We start from the raw sequence: 24,441 nt of genomic DNA, 5'->3' as shown, positions 1-24,441 counted from the left end.
CTTTGATTCCCTTCTCTATCTTTTATGTACCTACTGTAAATTTTTGCTTATGGCTACCACAAGGCTTACAAAATATCTTATAAATAGAACAGTGTATTTTAAAGTGGTAACTTTGATCATAGACAAAAACTACACTTTTACTTCCCCACCCCCATACACACATTTTAGGTTTCTAATATCACAATTTACCTCTTTTTGTAATATATATCCATCAACAAATTATGACTATAGTTTTGAATTTTTTTGTTCTTTAATCTTATACTAGAGTGAATAAATTAATTTACCACTACATTTTAGTATTAGAGCATTCTGAATATGGGTAAATACTTAGCTTCACCAGTGAGTTTTATATTCTCATATGTTTTCCTCTTACTAATTAGCATCCTTTCATTTCAGTTTGAAGAACTACTTTCAATATTTCTTATAAAGCAAGTATACTGGTGATGAATTCCTTTAAATTCTGTTTGGGAAAATATTTCTGAAGAACAACTTTGCTAGATAAAATCTTGGGTTAGCAGTTGGGTTTTTTGTTTGTTTGTTTTTTTCTTTCAGCACTTTAAATATACCATCCCACTCTCTCCTGGCCTGCAAGGTTTCTGCTGAGAATTCCACTAATAGCTTAATGGGGGTTACCTTGTATGTCAGACTTTTTTTCTCTTGCTGCCTTTTTCTCTTTTTCTTTTTTCTGGCGGGGAGCACATGTGAGCAGGGTGCAGTGGGGAATGGAGAGAGGGTATCTTAAGCAGGCTCCATACTCAATGTAAAGCCTGACACAGGGCTCAATCTCACCAACTGAGATTATGACCTAAACCAAACTCAAGAGTCAGATGCTTAACCAACTGAGCCACCCAGGCACCCATCTTGCTTTCTGTCTTTGATTTTAGATCATTTTAGTATGTGTCTTGGAACAGATCACTTTGTGTGGAAATCTTAGGGAGATTGAGTTTCATGAATTTAGATATCTAATTCTTCCCCAATATTTGATAAATTCTCAGCTCCATTATTTTTTTTTTTAAATAAGTTTCGTGCCCCCTTTCTCCCTCTCTTTTCCTTCTGGGATTTCGGAAATTTGTCAATTGCTCCTTTTAATGGTATTCTATGGTTCAAGTAGGCTTTCTTCACTCATTTTCACTCCTGTTATTGTTCTCTAAACCAGATAATTTGAAATAATCTGTAATCTACTTTACAGATTCTTTCTTCTGCTTGATCCAGTTTGATACCAATGCCTTCTATTGCATTTTTCATTTCACTCATTGTATTCCTCAGCTTCAAAATTCTTTTAGTTCTTTTTTATAATTACTATCTCTGTTAAACTTCTCATTTTGTTTATGTATTGTTTTCCTGATTTCATTGTCCTTTCAGTGTTTTGTCATTTGGTTGTTTGCAGTTCTCCAAGATTCCTTAAAATAACTATTTTGAATTCTTTAATCAGGAAAATTGAAAATTAAAAAAAAAAAAAAAAGGAAAATTGAAAATATCCATGAGAGTGGAGAGGATGTCAGCTACTGGAAAACTGTCTTCCTTAGTAGTGTCATTTTTCTTTGATTTTTTTTTAGGTTCCTCAAGTTCTGCATTGCTATCTTTGCATTTGGAGAAACAGTCATCTTCTCCAGTCTTTACTAACTGGTTTCAGGAGAGAAAAACCTTCCTTCAACCCTGTTGAAGATTCTGGGGCCTTCTCAGATCTTTTCTCTGGATATTCCTGCTGCATAGTTCTTATTCCCTGTTCTGGGGGAATTCGTAAGATTGTATACCTTCTGTGGATCCTGCAAGTCAGGTCAAATGCTGATAACCTCCCTTTGCTTTCCTTAGGGCAATACTGAATGCTCAAGTTTGTGTAGTTTCTCCCAATTCTGCAGTCAGGCTGGCTTTCTGCAAGTGCTCGCTAACTATCTGCAAAGGTTCATCCTCACTGCTTCAGGAGTATACCCAGGAGCCGCCACTATGGAAGAGGGAGGAGCAAGGTAAGGTACATGGAGTGTTGGATCAGTTGTAGAGATCCACAGGGGAGGCATCTCCAGCAGCTCATGGATCGGCTTCCTGATACAGTCTGCAAAGCTATTAGTAGGATCTGCAGCCCTTCTACACATTCCACCTTGAGCCCTAAATGCTGTTTCCCAGTCATGCAATTCACTACTTGATATTTCGGATAGGGCAGAAAAGAAATAGGTCTCTTTGGTGATACTGGGGAAGCTGAACATTCTCTCATGGATGCTCACTTTCCCCCATAGGATAAATCCTGGGCCACAAAGGTCTTTCTTGACATTGAGTTATGCCTTGTGGGAAGAGCAACACAGGTAAAGTGAAATCATTCCTGTGTCTATTCTTGGATTTATTTTATTTTCATTCTTTTTGCTCCAATAATGTGTTGGAACTTATCTGCTGGATTCCTAGGCTTCCATAAGGGCACTACTGTCCATACGTGATCGTCAAAACTGGTGTTCTTTGCAGGACGGAGAGGGAAAAATGGTAAAGAAAAACAAAACAAAACAAAACAAAAACACTTCTTATTCCACCATAATTAAAACATCAGCTTTCAGTAGCACAAGGGGTATTCACCCACCAACATTCTGCCCTGGTTGTGGCCTATAATCATTTCTTAATGGTCATTTTATGGTTGGACACTTTTACTATCAAGTAGCATAATATGTTACAACATTCTCACAGTGTACTGAGGTGTAAAACATAATTTTTCCCCTTCATTAAATGGACTTAGTCTATAATGATTTTGGTTCTTTTACTTAATATATATGGCATATAAAATATATAGTATATAATGTGTGCAGTCATTTTTTCCCCCTCTCTCTTACCAACCTGTCAGGTGTCCCTTCCCCTTGTTGTTTATATACCTCTTCAGAACCACATCATCAACTTCTATTGCTTTATTCTTCTGGGATTGGAAATAAGCTGAGCAAGTTAGTTCTAAAATTTTAATAAAGAGATTTTGAACAAAAGCCTAAGTATTATACCTGTGGTTTGAGTTGATGAACTACCATTTATATCATTTTAATAATTTGTTTACCCCTCCCTCACTCCAAGATTTACTCCCAGCCAGGGAGGGCTACATTATTACCATCTCTACTGCTTAGATATTTTTTTAAGATTTTATTTATTTATTCATGAGAGGCAGAGACATAGGCAGAGGGAGAAGCAGGCTCCCCATGGACAGCCTGATGCGGGACTAGATCCTGGAACCCCAGAGTCACACCCTGGGCCGAAGGCAGGCACTAAACTACTGAGCCATCCAGGAGTCCCAGGATGCTTAGATTTTAAGACTAACTCTGTGATGAACTAGTTGTATGACGCAGGACAAATCATTTGACCTGTCTTGGTTTTACTTTCTTCATTATAAAAATATGAAAACTAGACTACACAGTCTTTACATATATCATATATTTTAAGATTTATCATATGTTTTCATTACTCATAATCTTTTTTTCTTAAGTAATTAAGATAATTACTCCAGAGAGGTGTTTTGATTGAATACTGATCTACTGGCAAATACTGTAGGTCTATTTTTAATGGAAAGGAGAGTTATGAAGAGTGGTGGCAAAAAGCAACAGGTTCAATTCTAAAGTTTCCCATACTGGCCCAATCTCAGCATTTTGCCTATAAATCACAGGCTCTCCTGTGATTAACTTGAATGCTAGATATAACTTGATATAACTTGAATGCTAAACACATAAAAATAGAGGGATGGCAACAGTGACATATCTTGGGCAGCTGGAGGACAACCCTGTGACATCCATGGTGCAAAATATAGAATAATGACAGATAAAGAAATAGAATGATATTGCAGATAAACTGTGTCTACCTTACAATTTCACCTCCAGAACACTCTGGATGAGAGATTAGGTAAAACAGTCAAACGGAACAAATAAACCGTGTTCACTTTTTCTATCATACTTTGTTTACATGTAGAACAGATACTGGAATCTCACTAACATCAAAAAGCATTTTAAGCATTTATTCCTTCAATATGTATTACAACAAAAACTGAGTACATACTGTACACTTAGCATTGTGCTAAGGCTCAAGAAAGACAAAGTTTACTCAGACACATTTTCTACTGGCAAGAGTTCATACTTGTTAAAGGGGAAGAAAAGTAAATAAACCATACAATGCAACTTAATTACTACTTTAAAGTATAAGGCACCACTTGGACACAAAAAAGGAACTAATTTTTTCCAGGAAAGTAGCCTTTAAGCCACATGTAAAATAATATAGACAAAATGATGAGGCTGACAGAAAGAACAAACTCCAGGCAAAGGGAACAGCTTGTGCAAAGTCATGGAAGCATGAAGCTAAGTGTATTCAATTACTGCAATTATTATAGCATTTGTGGAGTACAAGAGTCAAAGAATGAGACCTGAAAGTAAAGGAGGGAGACTGTATCACAGAGGGCCTTCGTTGTGTGCCACTACAAAGAGGAACTGGACTTTATAGAGAGAATATGGAAGGCACTGTAGAATTTTAAGCAAGGTAATAATATGATTATCAGTGATGACAGAGAAGAGAGGAATGCTCTGTCAGCCATTCTGTAATTGGAATCAAGATTTGGTGACTGATTACTTAAAAGTGGGACAGAGTGGTGGGTAAGGCAAAGAGTCCAGAAAGATTCACAGATCACTAATGTTACCGTTTCATAACAGTGGCTCTATTCAAAGAATAGGAAAAGAGGAGAGGGGTGCAGGTTTAGGAAAAATGCAAAAAATATATTTTGGTAAACGTAAAGTCTAAGAGGCCTGTGCAACCTTCAGGTATAGTCAGAGATAAAGGAATAGAGCTTCGGAGAACGCTACCAGCAGGAGAAAAAAAATTGAAAGTCACTGTTATAATGAAAACAATGTGAAGTGCTGAAGTCATCTTGGAAAACAATAAAACATGAAATGAGATGAGAGCTAAGAAAAGAATTCTGGAAAACTCAGAAACTTCTCAACTTGTGAGTGTTCAGATTATGAACAAAACTATGAACTAAGCCAAAAAAAAAAAAAAAAAGAAAAAAGAAAAGAAAAGAAAGAAAAACAAAAACCCACTGGCTTCTCTGATACCAACAGACAGAGCTACAATTTACCTGAGGAGATTACCACTTTGGAACAACTTTTGGATACATATTGAACTCCTAGGAGCAGAGCTTCTGAATGAACATCTAAGTGCAAATAAATAAGGAAAAATAGGTAGGGTGTAAACCAGGGAAGAATAACAAACACCATGGAAGCCAAAGGAAGAGAACATTCTTTTTATTTTCATGACTGGAGAGATATTTATTAAGATAAAAGGGGAAGTGGTGGGACTACAGATGTTTGTCAGTCTTTCCTTTTTGCCCATTTTTATTTTCCAGATTTTTCAACAGTGAGCACATATTCATTAACAATAATACAGAGGGGATCACAAATTTATCTCAGATATACAGAGAAGTAGTAGTTTCGCTATTAGATCTATAACTAACCCATTCTTCTTTACAAAGCCCATTTGTTAGAGGAGAAACATTAACTTTTCATCCTATCTACTTAATTTGGCTCAATTTGGTGCATTAAATGGTCCCTCTACATATTTGCTTTCCAGTATGTTAATTAATCAACATTTAAATTTCAATTCTATATAGATCTATTCTACTTGATTTTCCTTTTGATTCTTTCAAATAATTCTCAAAAAATATATATAAAGCAAATCTTTATTTTCCCTAACCTTGAGTCAGAAATATTTTAGCTCTCCTCCGAGATATCCTTAGAGGTAAAGTAACTAAAAGGTAACTTTTAGGAACATTCTTTACAAAAAAATAAAAATAAAAAAGATCATTACAAGCATGCATTCCTTCAGTAAATGGACAATCTACAAAGTACTACAAATTCTAAGCAATAAAAAATTCAATAGTGAACTAAACACAGTCCGTGTCCTCTAAGAGCCTGCAGTAAATGCCACAGCAAAACCAAGACAAAAACAAAACATTTGCCTTTTGGCGTGGCTTTTACAAGACAACAAATGACCTAGAGGCATCATGAGCTCAGACACTAGACTACAGTGGGTGGACTACTACTGTAGGAAAAGTGAGAAGAGGAAACAACTGGTAATAAGGTTCTCCTCCAGAATCTCAGCTGGGAACAAGACAGAAATAAGGCAGCAGAAAAAGAACATTAAGAAAATAGTTTCCAGATACGCATAACACCACATCAAGAGAATTAAGAGACACATGGACTCTAGGAGTTTACAATACAAACAATCTGACATAGACCCATACATATAAGACAAAGAATAACATTTTAAATTGATTCCATAATACATTCTATAAGAGACAGAGGCCTACATTAAAATTACATTCTACTGTTATTAATTTTGATTCATAATGATTCTCTTACTACAATGTGGCTTAAGTCAAGTTGAAAATTAGAAGGCGATCCTGAGGCCAATGAAATTCAGTCACATTCCCAGAGGGAGAAGGAAAATGAATGAGATACCTGAATGCAGTTGAATATTAAAGATATGCACGGGACCAATTACCTGGTAAAGGGAGATGCATGAAATCTTTTAGAATTGGGCTTTCTGGCCCTTTCAAGAGATGCTGGAGAGAAATCAGAAAGTGTTAGGGGTGGAGAGAAACAATGACCTACTAGAAAGCAAGTAAATATTCTAAGTACTTACTAGAAAAAATCGTGTGATTTATGTAAGTCCAATGGATATAAGTCTGTATCAGTTTTATAATCCCAGCTGGTTCAACATATAGCATATGACATGAACTATATACATACCATAAGAAGAAGTAAGTTCTTATCCACATCTAGCTAACATTAGAGGCAAGATGGCAAGTAGAAGTCAGTGTATGACCTAACAAAACTGCCTCACAACAGTACCTAAAATTCTCATTTTTGCAGTAGCAATTTCTAAAACTTAAAACAAAGGTTAGAAATCTTATGTAACTTTACAAAACATAATCAACTACATGTACTCATTAATATTTGTTTAATGAGAGGAAAACAGTCTCATCATCCTGGGATCATAAGGAACTGCTACCAGAAATACACAGACTAATCTACTGCACAAGAAAAGCATGGAAACAATTCCATCTTTAACCAACACATTCTCATACTACCTTTTTCTTTATTTCAAAAAAAAAAAAGTCTTCAAAACACACTTCAAAAATAACTGAGTCTGCTATCCATCTTTAAAAAAAGACATAAGATCCTCCAGTAATGGAAAGAAGAAATGAGGAAATATTGTATTAAGTTTTTTTTAACAAAGTGCTTTAATGTTATGGACCTGGCAAGATTAGAGAGAGAGATTCATATATCTATTCCTTTTTTTTCTCCCCAACCCCCAAATTTGTATACAAGCCTAGTGTTACTTAAGCTAATAGCATATAGCTCCAACTCTACAGTTGGGTAGACAGTGCTTGGAAAATTAGGTCACAAGCTTGCCACAGGGACTCCAATCATCTGTCTGGTAAGTTTGTATGACTTCCTCCTCCCTATGATCCTGTTATACACTGCCCAAAAGGCAAGATAAGGGAAAGGTTATCAGAACTTTCTATAATAGCTACAAAAATATTTGGTACACATCACTAACAATGTGGGAAAACTTAGGCACTTTTATCCTTCTACAGTCAACATAGTAATCAGTACTTTGATAAATATTATTGAGAACCTTCTTTGCACAGAAATTTTGTTTTTTAAAGTTCAATGCCAATAATGGCCCAATCCGTACTTGCTGACTTACAGCTTGAAAGCAATTCTTGATCTGGTTTCCAAACAATTAAGGTCTTTGCAATGCAAATAAAGATGTTTTTTGAAATAGATAGTTATGAATCTTTCATTCTTAGTAGCTAACTAGAAACACATGAGCCAAACACATTGCGGGGATCGCTTCAATGGTGTGTAATTTGAGAGGTGTGTCAGAAAGTGCTTTGCTCCACTAAAGGAGTCCACATTTTTCTCTCTTGTAAGTAAAATGCAAAGGCAATGTTGCTTCATACAGCAGTCTTAAAGTTACCCACATTCCAAATTCAAGATAAGAACTATTTCCCCATCTCTAAAGATTAACACTTTACAACCAGTCTTAAGTCTTCAGCATGACTTCATTTAATGAATAATGGCGTCTTCATTCCTAAAAGTTTCCAAGAAAAGAATATTGAATAGGGTCTATAAAAATAACACAAACCATGCTTGTCCAAGCTGATCTTAAATTAACCTTAACTGCTGGATATCTTTCAAAGGGAGTACTGGCATATTACAATTTTTCCCAAAACTCCCCATAAATAAATCGACCTTTAGTGGAATTATTGTAAAGTCACACTTAATTTTGAAGTACAGTATGAGTAGATGTAAAAATTATAATACAAAATGTGAATATCTTCACTCTTAGAAGGGAGGAGGGAGAGAAGGGTAGAAAGGTTATTCTTTATTTTCCACATTTTTGATCATTCACCTAGAATCTAATGCTTACATTTTTATGCTTCTTTTAATTTAGGCTTCTGGTATTTGCAAATTCAGTAAGGATAGAAATCTTATCTGTCTCAGTTGCAGTATCTTTATTATTTAGTAATATGTCTAGCACTTAACAGATATTTAGGGGTTTTTTTTAGTATTTCTTAATTGACATAAATTCCACTAACTGAAACAAAACTATCTCTATTAAATAAAACTATATATGTCCAAGACTATGATATCAAGAAATTAAATTGGGTTGAATTAAGCCAATGACTTTACTAATAGTACAGCCAAATCCCTAATCTTACATAACTATCTCATATATGCATATTCTAAGAACAATGACTAAAGAAAGTTGAAATGATCAAACAAGCTCCATCACCATTACAACAAACAATATTCACCCTCATATATGAAAGACAGTTCCAGGTGCATTTTATTGAATTCAGTATGCATTTGTGTACATGTCCCTCTTGTACAATTTTCTTTTAAAAGAAATTTTGCCCAAGTATTTTCCTTCCCAGTGACCCACAGAGTTGACAGCAGTAACAAAACCTTGCTAAGAGTAATTAGAAAAGGAGGAATAGGAAGCTGAAAGATTATAGCTATAAGTTTTTAGAAGATTTCAGGAAAAAAAAAAACACACTTAGCTGAATTAGTTTCTTTGGCCTTAAAAATTAAGCTATGTTCTAAAATCAATCCCTTGCAAAAATCCCTTGTCTTCCTTTGGAAGAGAAGAAAACTCAGCAGGCTTGGATCAGCTACCTAATCTAAAAGCTTTCCCCCAAAAATCATGTCTACTATCTCAAGAACATGTAACTATATCAGCCTCCATATATAGAAAGCATTTGTTACACCTAATATCTAAAATCCAATTAATGTCCACATTAGCCTAATAGAATCGATGTTAGCTAGAAAGATCTGGCTGTTAAATCTTAAATATTAAGACTATCCATGTTCGGAACTGAAAGTCTTTTTTTGTGTTTATTTGAAAAAAAATATTTAATATACATTTCTATCACATAATACATTGCGCTTTACAGTATGCATAATCCAAGTTCTCCAGATGTAGCCCAAGAACAGCACAGTGATGGTAAAAATGGCTTATTCGTTTCTGTGAAATTTTAGTGTTTCTACTTCTGTCACTCCCAACTAGTTCTATGGTCTGTCAGATACTACTAGTTTTCCCAATCATTTTACTACTTTATCCATTAGTTTGGAATCTTTTAGTTTGATCATATGAATGCCTTTTAAACCACAAATATAAAACAAAATATAACTGGTAGCCATTAGGTTAAATTATCCCCTGTTCTCAGGTCTTCTATTCTGTAATAAAGTAATACTCACAAATTCACACTTCGAATATTCCATTACCTACATGGCAGAGGGAGAAAATGAAAATAACTACTGGTAACAGATATAGATGGAGGGCAGAAAGTCTTGGAGATAAGATAAAGAGACTTTTATTCCGGTTTGAAGACCACTTAGAAGGCCATGGAGTACTCCTCCATGTAAAATTATTTTTTATATGACTTCACTTGAGATGTATTTGAACTCAAATTCTAAAATTCCCTAGAGTGTTAAGGGGCTCCTGTAAAACAAAATGTAAAAAGGAAAGAGAAAATGAAAAAAGGAAGGAAGGAAGGAAAGGAAGGAGGGAGGGAGGGAAGGCGGGAGGGAAGGAAAGAGGGAGAGAGGGAGGGAAGGAAGAAGGAAGGAAGGGAAGGAAAGAGGGAAAGAGAGAGGGAGGGAGAAAAGAAGGGAGGGAGGGAGGGAAGGCGAAAGCCAGTACCATAGATTCTAATATACAAACAAAGCCATAGTGGATCTTTCCTAATTAGTACAAAAACTGGTGTTAAAAAGTATTCCAGCTCAAGTTAATCACTGTTAATGTATTCAGTCTGAACAGGATTTCATTATCTTCATAATGAGACTTAGTACTTCTAAAATAATTTATTTACTACTCAAATAAGATGAAGGTGATGAGGGCTTCAATCACTCCTTTGTTTCAAACCCTCTAGCAGCCTAAACTTAACCTTCACTGTCATAACCACCATGAATGCCCCCTTTATTCAGACTTTGCTCTCCATGACTGAGATCTCACCAGGCAGTGAGAAAAAGTTAGAACAGTAACTGGAAAGATAGCAAAGTAATGAAAGATACATGTTTCAACTAAGTCATTGGAGGACTGAAAAAAGCAGTCAGATACCAGGGCTAGAGGATGGGGTAAAACAAGGATAAGGGAAGCAAAACGGAGAAGGTGTTCAAGGGAAAATCCACAAGATCATTTATTTGTTTCAGGATTTTTATGAATATTTTCTTTATGAGACAATAGAGGTAGCAAGTCTTAAGACAGTTTTGAAAAGTGTGCAATAGGGCCAAGTGCATAGATCTTATAGTGAATGATGCTGAAACTTTTTGTCCCAATTGTTTGGATAAGAAACATAAAAAAATTAAAATAATATAAAAGATGAAGTTTTCAACATTGTATTCTACAAAGACAGCAAGTATACGAGTATATAAAAAATATAGAACTGTTCATTCCTAAATTTAAATGAGGTTACAATTTTTTATATTATTTTGTTTTATTATTCTTTACACATTGTTATTCAGGCTTGGCTATCATGGATTAGTGATTTAAAAATAGAAGAGATGAGGGGCACCTGGGTGGCTCGGTCAGTTAAACATCCAACCCTTCTCTTCCACTCAGGTCATGATCTCAGGGTCATGGGACCAAGTCCCATATGGGGCTCCATGCTTAGTGTGGTGTCTGCTTGTCCCTCTCCCTTCCCCCATTTACCCTCGTGCTCTCTCTCCCTCTGTGAAACAAATAAAGTTTTCAAAAGTAAAATTAAAAATAGAAAAAAAGGAGACATTAAATCTGTGAATTAATGTAAATCTAGTTAAAATCTTTGGAGGGCTACTTTCCTCCATAATTAAAAACACCGTCTTTAATATAAATTCTTTAGATATACATATTAATTCCACATCTTGACATGCATAAGTATCATGTGAATAATGCTACAAGATTTGGCCCAATGACAAGATTTTTATCACAGAAAGAATTCCATTGCTTTTAAATCATTCAGAACCTAACAAGGTCCCACAAAAGAACTAAATAAAAGAACTACCAATAAAATTACTGTTTACCCTTGACTAAAATGACCCTGAGATGTAAAAAAAAATCAAATAAATAACACTAGCTGTAGTATATAGCACTGAAAAGAAATAGATTATACATCACAAGTTTTAATAATGAGGATAAACATGCTAAAATAAGACAACTCAATGTAAAGATAGGGTTTCTAATCAATATTTTTTCTGTATTAAAATATTTTAAAATTCCAATATATGGTTGAACATAAAACAGTTAAGGTTTTGAAAACACAGTGGAAAGGGAAATTGGAAATTACTTACAAACATACATACAAATACAAACAAGTTGAGCATGCTATTAGGTGGGTGGGAGAATTTATACAAAGATGTAGTAATGTTCTATTTTCTTCCATTTATCAAAGTTAAATACATCTTCTCTATCATCACAAGTGTATCTTCAAATTTAAGAGTCAACATATTTAAAATCATCTTAATGTATGTTCATGTCTAAAAATACCATTAACTTCAAATGTCAAAATTATTACAGAAGATTAAACAAATTGTATGCAATGTATTTTCAAAAGTGACAGATTTCACACATATTTTTCTTTAGGGACTTGTTTTGCTACTTGTGCTTTTTAAAATATTTTATTTTCTAGTGAAAATAGAAACAATTACAATATTACAAAACATTACAAAAACTAGAATTAGCAAAAAAAATTACAGACTGTTTAATGATCATAAACTTTATTTTAGACACTGGAAACATTCTATTACTGCGCTAAGCAAATAAATATATCAACAATACACATGTATTTCTAAAATAAAGAATAATATTCTAATGGTGATATTTTAAAATATTTTATGGTGCTGATAAATGACTTTCTAAATAAAATAAAATTCATATCAATAGCCTTTAATAGAAATTTAAAAATATGTATTCCCTCTTTTTTTAAGTTTTTTGTTATTGTTGTTGAAGAATAGCTGACATACAATATCCTATTAGTTTCAGGCATACAATACAGTGATTCAACATTTACATATATTATGAAATAATTACAATAAGCCTAGTTATCACCTGTTACCATATACAGCTATTACAATATTATTGATTATATTTCCTATACTGTATCTTATATTCTCCTGGCTTATTTATTTTATAGCTGGAAATTTGTATCTCTTAATCCTCTTCCTCTATTTTGCCCATCCTCCCATCCCCCTCCCCTCTAGCAACCACCAGTTTGTTTTCCATATTTATGAATTGTTTGTTTTGTTTGTTCGTTTGTTTTTTAGATTCCACATTTAATGGAAACCATACTTTGTCTTTCTTGGTTTGATTTTTTTCACTTAGTGATAAAAATAAGTACCCTTTAGGTCCATCCACAATGTCACAAATGTCAAGATTTCATTCTTCTTATGGCTGAATAATATTCCATTGTGAGTGTGTGTGTGTGTGTGTGTTACATACACACACAATACCTTTATTCATTTATCTATTGATGGACACTTAGGTTGCTTCCGTATCTTGGCCACTGTAAGCAATGCTGCAATGAACATATGAGTACATATATCTTTTCAAATTCATATTTTCATTTTCTTCAAATAAATATACCCAAAAGTAGAATTGCTGGATCATATGGTATTTCTATTTTTAATTATTTTAGGAAGCTCCACACTGTTTTCCTAGTTGGCTGAACCATTTTACATTCCACATTCCATCCAATAGTGCACAAGGATTCCCTTTTCTCCACATCCTCGCCAACATTTATTATTTCTTGTCATTTGGAGAATAGACATTCTGACAAGTGTGAGGGGATATCTCATTATGGGTTTGATTTGCATTTCCCTGATAATTAATAGTGATGTACAGCATTATTTCATGTGTCTATTGGCCATCTGTATGTCTTCTTTGGAAAAATGTCCATTTAATTGGATTGTTTGGGGATTTTGGTGTTGAGCTGTATTTTTTTAAAGAATTTATTTATTTACTTGTAAGGGAGATAGACTAGCTGTGGGTCTGTCACTTACAGCCTCTATTAGGTTGGGGTATGTTCCCCCCAATAAAGTATTTATCATTAATGAATGTTAAATTCTGTCAAATGCTTTTACTACATCTACTGAGTTGATAATACAATCTTTACTCTTCATTTAGTTAATGTGGTGTATCACACTGAATAATTTGCAGATATTGAAATATCTTTGTATCCCTATAATAAATCCCACTATATCCTGGTATAGGATCCTTCCAATGTATTATTGAATTCAGTTTGCTAAGATTTTGTTGAGAATGTCTGCATTTATGTTCATCAGGGATACTGGTCTGTAATTTTCTTTTTCTTTCTTTCCTTTTTTTTTTCTTGTAGTGTCTTTATCAGGTTCTGGTATGAGACTAATGCTGAACTTAGAGAATGGATTTGGAAACACTTCTTCAATTTTTTGAAAGAGCTTGAGAAGGGTAGATATTAACTCTACTTTAAATGTTTGGTAAAATGCAACTGTGAATTAGTCTGGTTCTGGACTTTTGTCCTTCTTTTAAATATAAACTTCTCTTCCCTCGAGTGATGTTAATTTTTTTTTTCTATTTTGTCTTTCCTTTTTTTAGTTCTCCCCTCATATTAAAAGCAGTTTTTCAGTTGCAGAACTCTAACCCCAACAAGCACATAATTCATACACTTAACAAATTATTTTAGCACACTGGTAAGTATTATGTTCAGGTTCCATTCAGAAACCAATCATGGCTCTTAGAATTCTGGATTGGCTCAAACAGGACTAGATAGTGCCTTTACAGGATGTTACGTTCTAATGTTGCTATGCTACTAAATATAAGCATGGTTCAAGACAGAACCTCTGATTTCACCCCAAAACACACAAGTCCTCTTTCTTAATAAAATCACTTGAGTATCATAGGACTGGAAAAAAAAACCCACAAGAATTTATTCACTAGATAAAGGACTATATTTAGAAAGTCATAGGATTAGAAGAGGAGATTCATGCAATTCTTAAAACAGGTTTGGGATCTTTATCCTCTCCTACTATGATGCAATGAATACTGTATTGTATTGTTACTTAAAACATGAAAAATAACTGGTTATTCAGTTCTAATATCCCTATAGGCTCTGTGAGAATGTGCAGAATTTCCTACTACTCCTGTCATGTCCACCCATTCTGTACGTCAAACACATTCATCTTTCTATCTGGAATGCCCTAGGGTCCCATCTCATACTCTTATTCTTGACCTCACAAATTCATCCTATAAAATTCAAATGTCATAATCTTCAATAAATATTTTTGTGATTGCCTAGCCACAGTGAGCCTCTCTATATTGTAAGATATAAACATAAGGTTTTTTTTCATTTAACCTACCCCCAACAACTGTGACAAATAATTTCCACTTCCTAGATAAGAAAACTAAGGTAGGTAAGGTCTTTCTGATTTCAAAGTCCATTGCTTGCTTGCTTGTCTAATTTAATATATACTCTCATTAGGGACGCCTGGCTCAGTGGTTGAGTGTCTGCCTTCAGCTCAGGGTGCGTTCCCAGAGTACCGGGGTCCAGTCCCACATCAGGCTCCCTGCATGGAGCCTACTTCTCCCTCTACCTATGTTTCTGCCTCTCTCTCTCTCTCTCCTCATGAATAAATAAATAAAATCTTTAATATATATATTAATATATGTGTATGTGTGTGTATATACTCTCTCATTAGTTCCATACTCTACTAAAATGGTTGTCCCATTCTCTGTGTTCTCTGAAGACAGAAAGCAGAGATTCTGTTTCATTCATCTTTGTATTTCCAGTGTCTGGCACAGAACAGATATTCCACAAATTTTCAATAAATGATGAATGAACGAATAAATAAAATGTAACAATGTTCAACTTCTTCTGGGAGGAAAATTCATCCCCTCCTAAATATTCTTTTGTAAAGAGTATGCTAGTAAGTGCTTATTTCATTCAGCAAACATTTTGTGAGTGTGTATAATATGTGATATGCTGTGCTTAAAGATAATTGAGTTTAGTTCCTTGTCCTCAAGAAACTTAGAATTCAGTGGGGAAAAGGTATAAACAGTTAGCTAATTCTACTGCTACAGGTTTTATTTTTTTCTAATCCCTACAAGTTCCTCTCTTTAAAGGAACCTCATTTTTTATAACCATGTTCTAATAACTCACCCCTCCGGGCAGTAAGATACAGATCAGTCAAAAGGGGAAAAGAAAAAAAGAATCTCCATGTATCTCCAAAATTGTATTTTTCTTATTTAACTCAGTAGTCACTTAAATAATGTTTATTCTTATTTCGCTCAGTAGTCATTTAAATAATGTACAATTTTAAATAAAATAATAAAATAAAGGACACCTGATACTAACTATCCTTGCACTTTTTCTCTATGACAGATCACATAGCCAATTGGAAAGTTTTGGAGTCAAAACGATCAAAGTTCCCATCCAAACTCTGTCCCTTTCTCCCCATATGGATCATAGACAAGCCATTTTACCTTTCTGAGCATATTTCTTCCCTTTAAAATGGATATATGGAGAACTGCCTTAAAGAGCTTTTGTAAGAGTTTAAAAAGACAATGTATATAACACCTGCCACACCATAGCTGCTACTTTTCCTAAATCAGACCTCACTAGATGCTTTTCAGAAGTTTATGATTCTATATGTAGCATAACAATATAAAAATTCTGGCCCCAAGGCTGATAACACAAAGTGTTTATCAAAAGAAAGATACTTTAAAAAACCCACTTCTTTCTGGTAACCCACTTCTTTTCTGGTAAGAAGAGTGGCATGGGATAAGATTCAAGACCCTAGTGTTAAGTTTCTAGACATTACATACACCATCTACCTCTTCTCAGGACACACTTTACAAATCCCTTATTTCAGATCCTCTTTGTGAAAAAGAAAACTTTATTATTTCTTATGGTTAGATCTGAAAGAATTGTTAGATATTACTCTGTATTAACAATCCCATTGTCCACAAAAGTCCAGGAACTAATCTCAACATAGAGTCTATGTATTATTACATTTTCATTTCCAAGTCATTTCTCAACTGTTTCCTTTAAGCAAATTCACATAAGGTTTTTAAAAATCAAAAACACTTTCTTTTCTATCCTAAACCCAATTTATAATCTACTTGACTTAAAAATTTCATTTACTTGGTACTGGTACAACAGAAAATCCACGGGCAAAAAAGTGAGTCTAGACACAGACTTTACACCTTTCATAAAAATAAACTCAAAATGGATGAGAGATCTAAATGTAAAATTATAAAACTTCTAGAAAATAAAAAAGAAGTATAAAATCTAGGCGGCCTTGGGTTTAGCAATGAGTTTTTGAAATACAACACCAAAAGTCTATCCATGAAACTGACAAGTTGGGTTTCATTACAATTAAAAACATTTGGGGCACCTGGGTGGCTCAGTGACTGAGCATCTGCCTTTGGCTCAGGTCCTGATCCCAGGGTCCTGAAATCAAGTCCTGCATCAGGCTTCCCATGGGGAGCCTGCTTCTCCATCTGCCTATGTTTCTGCCTTTCTCTGTGTGTCTCTCGTAAATAAATAAATAATATCTTTAAAAAATAATAAATAAAAACATTTGCTCTGAAAAAACACTGTTAAGAGAATAAAAAGAAAAGCCAGGCTGGAAAAAAAATATCTGCAAAATACATAAATGATAAAGTGCCTGTATGAAAAAGATATAAGGAATTCTTAACTAAAAAACAGACAACCCTATTTAAAAATGGGCAAAAGTTTGGAACAGATATCCCCTTAAAGAAAATACACAGAAGATATTAGCATATGGAAAGATACTTAACATTAAATGTCATTAGGGAATGGCAAAATAAGCAACAATGAAATATTACTTACAATGCATAAAATTCAAAAAACTGACAATATCAAAAAATTGACAAGGATGAAAAGCAACAGGAGCTTGCATTAATTGCTGCTGGGGATGCAAAATGACAGAGCCACACTAAAAAACAGTGTGGCAATACCTTACAAAGCTAACAATAATCTTATATGATCCAGCAATCGTGTTCTCAGGTATTTAGCCAAATGATGTGAAATTTTGTGTCTACACAAACCTTGCCCACAAGTACTTATAACAGCTTTATTCATAGTTGCCAAAAACGGGAAGCAACCAAGATGCCCATCAATAAATGTATAGATAGACAAACTGTGATACACTCACACAATGCAATATTAAGTGATAAAAAGAAATGAGAAAAAAAAATGAGCTATCAAATCACAAGAAGATATAAATGAACCTTAAACACATATTCATAAGTGACAGAAGCCAATCTGACAAGGCTGTATAATTCCAATTATATGATGCCTAGAAAAGGCAAAACTATAAGGACAATAAAAAAAAAGAATCAGTGGTTGTCAGGGGGTGGGGATTATAGGAGGAGTAATAAATGAAGCACATAAATGGGTTGTTTTTTTTTTTTTACTATTTGATACTATAATAATGGATACATGAAATTATGCATTTGTCAAAACCCAGCAAACTTTACAGGACAAAGAGAGAACTTTAATGTATGCAAACTTTTAAAAAATTATTGAGAAGGTCAAAAGGATTCCAGGACAGAATGAAGATTGTGACAAAAGGATCTGACACTGTTATTAATGTATACAACTACCTCACTAAGTGAGATAGGAGAAAAAGGAATGAAATCCACAAAGGAAAAGCAAAAGGAACTCCAAACAAGAACTGTACTCTGGTTGATAAAGTTGTTTATCACTCTCTGTAAAGAGAATATAAGTTAACAATTTCAGTAGTACTATATGTATACAATAGGATTGAACAATTAAGTAAATGGATGACAGATGGTGGGAGCCAGGTTTCTTCTCATGGTTGGAATGAATTTACATATAAGCAAGAAGAGAAGGCCAAAAGATACAAGTCGTCACATAATAGGTAGAGTTGTAGACACCCATATGAATTCATATTCTGCTTAATATGGATACATATTAATACATGGAGAACTATGTATAGACAGATGTGTACACATGGATTTGTATACATACATATATTTCCTGCTCTCTAGATAAGTAAAGAGGCAATGACACCCCACTAGCAAGAAGAACCCAGCACCCAAATCTTGGCCTCTAATATTATTTCCCAAGAAAATCAAACAGGTTCTTTCTCCCTGATTCTAGGACAGGAAATGGAAATATAAAAGATGAACCTGGAACATCGTTTAATGCCAGAAAGTAAGAAATGACTTAAAAAAAAAGACCTCTCACATTGATGGAGACATGTCAAAGGGGCACAGGAGATGACTGAAAGAGCTCCCTGTGGCCAAAGCTGAAACAATTTGAGCAAAAAAATAAAGTAGTACTGGACTATAACCCAAAGTATATAATGTATATCCATGAGTACAGACCAATATAAGCAAATCATTGAGTAAATACATAATGGGAACAAAAAAAAAATCTGCCATGCAGAATTCTAAATAATTTATCTAAGATGCCCCACCCTCAGAGAGAAGTAAGATTATCCACTCCTTGAATGTGTTCTGTGCACAGTGACTTTCTTCTAAGAGTATCGCATGGAAAGAAGAGGAGGAACTTTTCAGGGCAGACACCTAACAAACACTAACTCGGCCAGGTGATGAAGATCAGTATCAATAGTGTTAAGTCCTGCTGACAGCATGTACCCTTTACATAATGTAATAAAAATGGCATTTTACTTCTGTGATCTTTCTTACAAAAAACTAAAAGCCCAGTCTGATCATGAGAATGAAAGTCACACTAACTCCGATGGAAGGGTATTCTACACAATACCTGACAAATACTCCTCACAACTGTGAAGGTCATCAAACACAAGGTCTAACAAACTGTCACAGCCAAAAGGACCATAAGGAGACATGACAACTCAGTGGTATCTAAGATGGTAGGGCCCTGAAACAGAAAAAGGACATAAAAAAAAAAAGCTAAATAAAGTATGGATTTCAGTTGGTAATACTGCTTCATTAATTAACATAATACTAATGTATGATGTAATAAGAGGGAATGGGGTAACGGTGTATATAAGTACTGTACCATCTGCACACTTTTCCTGTAAACCTAAAACTCATCGAAAAAATAAAATATATTTTTTAAAATACCATCTAAGAATGTATCTAGAAAATGCTAAAGAGGCTGTAGTGAAGCACTGAACACCTTCCCTGCATACATTAAGGTTTAAATGTTGACAACTATGTTGTTACAGAATTTTCCTTAAGAAAATATTTTCAATCACTAACAGCTGCAAACAATTTCATGCAGTAATTCCCAGCAGGGCTGTACTATAGCTAAAGTACTTTAACTAAAATTCCACTCTTCCCCTTACATACCATTGCAGATGTCTGAAAGTTTGTAACCTATCATTAACTTATGTTGTTTCATGATGATACGAATCTGTTTAATACAACTCACCAAAACTAACCTAAATTGTATATAAATGAAATCAGTGCTAAAACACTCACCCAACAAAACTTCAAGGATCTAAAAAAAAGATCTTGAGAAAAACTATCATCTTGTACTGTGGATATTATATTCTTTTATAAAAACCATGGTTTAAGTGATCTGTTGCATAATTAAAATAGGTAAATGAAGAAAACAGATCAGCAGGGGAAAAAAAGGGCAGTGAGTATAGCATAAGAAAAGGGTCTAGGACTTAAAGTCTATCAAATAAAAACTAAAAGTAAATAAAAAGCCTATGTTATAGCAGAGAAAAGGACTGATAACTGAAAAGTATCAAAAAAAATCGAAAATAGGAAAAATTAGAAATGAAAACAAAATGAAGTATTTTCATTCGATCAGAAACAAGCAAAGTGTTGAAAATTAGACATTGGACTACCGACAGAGAACAAACCTGAATAAACCATGCTGAAGAATCACCCTCAATACAACTTCAAGTATTCTCCCATCATTAATAAAAGACTGAAAATTATTATCTAATGAATGATATTCAATGACACTGGAAAGTGGAAAGAAAAAAGATTACAAAGAGAATGTACCAAATATTGTGAACAGTGGTTATTTCAGAAAAGTGGAATTAAAAGTTTTCATCTTTTTTTTTTCCTGCTGTGTAGTGAATGACCTGTGGAATTTTAAAGTCTTAATCTATGAATTCTGCACTAAAGGCTCTCTATAACATGTTATTATATTTGTGACACCCTTTAGTGGCAATTCTATAAAGCTCATCATTTTTCCATTCGTAAGCCAAAGTGTGAACACATGCCCCCAAATTTTCCACACTAGCACCTTAAGAACTATAACAATCTGTCCGAAAAACTCCAATCCCAAACGGAAACTCTATACTAGGTGCGAGGCGATGACACTGACTTTAATTTCAATGACCACAGACAGGATTTACATTTAGTACCCACTTTGCAAAAACCCTAGTCCCTTTAGAACGGTATCCTCTCAGGAGAAATAAATTAGAAGCAACACACAACACAGCTACTTTGTTACCTGTGTATATCCATACAGGTGTGTGTATATGGATGTACATGTAGATGTATGCACATATACATACGTGTATGTAACTATATGAATATAGATATGTGAATATATATATTCATTTCATATAAAGTTTTATATATATATATATATATATATATATATATATATATATATGAAGTCTCCCGGGAATCCTAATTCTTCTATCTCCCAAAAGAATAACAAAATCAAAATTAAGCTGTTCATATGCATCTTAAACAAAGTTTTATCCGAACTCTTGAGATATCACCTACTCCTCTTATTATGAGGCAAAAACTGAAACCTTCCAAAGAAAAGCACTAATACATCCCACTGAAATATGTTTTGTAGGACAGAATTCCAATTCTTACAAGCTCTGCCGCCCTAGACGCCTATGGAGTTCAGATCCTAATTGCACAGGCGTCCTCCCCCAAAGAAGTTCCGGCAGTTCGATGGGCGCTTAGGAGGGGGCAAAGGAGCATCTGAGAAACGAGGCAGAGGAGGAGAACAATCCGTGCAGTGATCTTTGCACACGGATCGCCCTTGAAAGGGAAGCAGGCAGGGACCGTCGGGGAAGCGAGCCTGGTCCTCACGCGCGGGGGACCCCCTCCGCAGGCATGAATCCACAAGGAACACCAGGAAGGCCGTCTGCCTAAAGTGAAACGGTGAGTAAAGTGGAACTACGGACGGAAAAGTCGACGACAGGGATCGGGAGTGACAACTCTCCTGATTGGACGGGAGCTGCGGCGGTGGGACCTGGCCCCGCACCAGTCCGAGGAGACGGCGTCCCCGGGAGCGCGGGGCGGGCCGGCCCGACAGACCCCAGCCGAGGGCGGGCGTGGGAAGACCTGCCCTGCGGTCGCCCCGCGGACCAGACGGGCGCAGGTGTCCGTGCGGAAGCTCGGGTTGCCAGGAAATACGGCGAGGGCACCGGGACGCGCGGGTGCCCACGGCTCCCGGGCCCCGCGTGGGCGGGCGGTCGGGCAGGCGGCGCGGCGGGGGTCTGCACCCGCCCGCTCCCGGGCTCCCCGCTCCCCGCTCCCGGCTCCCGGGCTCCCCGCTCCCGGACGCGCTCCGCCCGCAGCGCCCGCACACCTGGCTCCCGACACCAGTTGAAAGCAGTCAAAGTGAATGCGAGCGGACGCGGCGCCTGGCACCGCTCCATCCCGGCACACAAAGGCGGATTTTTAAAATCGAGGCTGAGTTCAAGCAGCTGGACCCCCGGCCGGCGCCGTCCGCCCGCGCGGCTCTTACCTCGGATCCGCCCTCGGGGGCCGTGGCTGTCCACCCCCCGGACGCGCCTGGAGCCGGGACCCGGCAGCGGGCGGCGGGAGAAAGCCCCGACCCGACCCGGGCCACGCCCTTCCACTCCTCCCCGAGCCGCAGAGCCGCCGCGCGCGCCCCGCTGCGGAGCCGCGATCTCCCGGGCGAGCTCAGCGCGGACCCCGCGCCGGGCAGGACCGCCGCGCCCGCCGCCGCCTGCGAAGTCTGGAGCCGCCCGCCCGCTCGCCCGCCGCCGCCGAAGCCAGCCGCGCGCCGCGCATGCCCACTGCCCCGGCGAGGCGCGAGCCAGAGCGCGCGCGCGTGTGCGCGCCTGGCGCGGCGCGGCCGGAGCGGGCTCCGCTCTCCGGGTCTTGCGGGCGGCCGAGCCGCGGAGTAGCTGGTCGACCCCAGGGCTGCCGGCGAGCTGGGCTGCGGGGCCCCGGTGGGCGGGAGAGGGGCGGGAGGGAAGAGGTCAGGGCGCCGCGCTAAGTTATCGACGCCATCAAAGTCGGGCCAAGGTGCCTGGCCGCGGACGGGTCTGCAGAAGTGCCCCAGCAGGACCGACGAGCCCCGGGACACGCGGGAGGGCGAGCGGCGCGCGTGGAGGGGGCGCCCCCGGGCGAGGCTGGACGCCCCCGGGCCGTGCGCGCCCCGTGACCGCGCGCCGCGTGGCCGCTCGACCCGCCACACTTCGTCGCCCTTCCCGCGGCCCTGCCAGCTAGTCTCCCCCCTTTTGTCACTGTCTTCTTTTTTTTGTTTCAATTCGTGCCATCATCCGGCCACAACCGAGGGCCCCACTGGGTCCTTGGCTGCGGCCAAGCAAGCCCAGACCCGCTAGGCAGGCCCGCCCTAGGCCCGCGCTTCGCGGAGCCCTTGCCAAGAGCCCGATGTGGTTTGAAGCGGTGGAGGCTTCTCGGGCTTCATCCCTCTCGTCGTGGCGTGGAGGTTACCCCTCCGCCGGCAGCTCCCCGGGCCACTCCAGGGGAAGCCCCCCAGTCTCCCGCGTGGTATTTTGTTGCTCTTAAAGCCCTCCTCGGTCCCAGCTCCGCCCCCTTCCTGCTCTAACTTCTTTAAAGCCAATCGACTCTCAGAAATCAACCAAGATCATCTTGGTTAAAACCCAGTGGACCTGCTTGATTTGTGAAACAAGGAGAAGGACAGCGCAGGTGCAGGCGGGAGAAAGGGAGGCTTCACACCAAGGCGAACGTTAAAACCACGAGGCTGGAAGTTCACATAGATCTTTTTTTTTTTAAATTTTTATTTATTATTTATGAGAGACACACACACAGAGAGAGAGAGGGGCAGAGACACAGGCAGAGGGAGAAGCAGGCTCCATGCAGGGAGCCCGATGTGGGATTCGATCCCGGGACTCCAGGATCGCGCCCTGGGCCAAAGGCAGGCGCCAAACCGCTGCGCCACCCGGGGATCCCCTCACATAGATCTTAAGTCCAGTCCCCCGTCTTAAGTAGAAATGCCCTGTTCAGTATTTCCATCGAACCTTCGTCCACTTAAACTTTTACAATGTTGGAAATCTCTATTCTTATTAGTATTATGTCTAATCGTGGTTGTTTATTCAATTTTTACCTGTACCAGGAACTAAGCAATTGTTAAATATTACTTCTAATCTTTAACATGAGATACGCCTTATTATACCTATTCAATAGGGAAATAAAGCTCAGAAGTATCATCCCTTTTTACCACAGCCAGTGCTGGTACCAGAATTAAAATTCCCTTCTGCTTAGAAGATCTATAATCATTTGATTTGTGAACATCAACTCACTTTCCCTTAGCTTACACCATTGGTGCTGAATATGACCCCTAGGAATTAATGAATCTCACTCTTTATAAACATAGCAAGCCTTAAAATATTTGAAGCAAGTACTAAGTAGCTATCAGAATATCTAATATTTTTCTATTTTTCAAAAATTTTAGATCCTTTCATTATTTGTCAAAAAGAATGGTGAGCCCTCATAACCACACTATATACCCTGCTTTGAATGTCCTTTGACTTTTCCTTTTCCTTCTTAGATTGTGCACTCAAAAGAAAATAGAACATTCAAATATGGTGGACCAAGAACTTTGTTAGAAAAGTGATCAGTAGCCCCTTTGATCCAAGCATACCCTGTCAATAAGGCATCCCAAACTTGTGTTAGGCTTTTCTTTTAGCAAAGGTATTACCTACAGTTGAATAAAACACCCAA

At 37.4% G+C, this 24,441-nt stretch overlaps 1 protein-coding gene across 7 annotated transcripts in view; it reads right to left on the bottom strand.

Annotated features, from left to right (window-relative positions):
* Positions 1–22,492, bottom strand: part of EPS8 (EGFR pathway substrate 8, signaling adaptor) — a 174,986-nt gene extending 152,494 nt beyond the window's left edge. For 3 of the 7 annotated variants that reach the window (XM_072765953.1, XM_072765954.1, XM_072765956.1), the window contains exon 1: positions 22,232–22,492. The gene's annotated coding sequence lies outside the window, so the exon portion shown is untranslated. The remainder of the gene's footprint in view (positions 1–22,231) is intronic. The other 4 variants (XM_025995170.2, XM_025995164.2, XM_025995169.2 and 1 more) reach the window with 4 other exon arrangements.
* Between the last annotated feature and the right edge of the window lie 1,949 nt (positions 22,493–24,441).

This window comes from Vulpes vulpes, chromosome 8 (assembly GCF_048418805.1).
Source record: "Vulpes vulpes isolate BD-2025 chromosome 8, VulVul3, whole genome shotgun sequence".
Classification (NCBI taxonomy): Eukaryota; Metazoa; Chordata; class Mammalia; order Carnivora; family Canidae; genus Vulpes; species Vulpes vulpes.
Note: the sequence above shows the minus strand (reverse complement) of the source record. Positions and strands in the feature narration are given on the sequence as shown.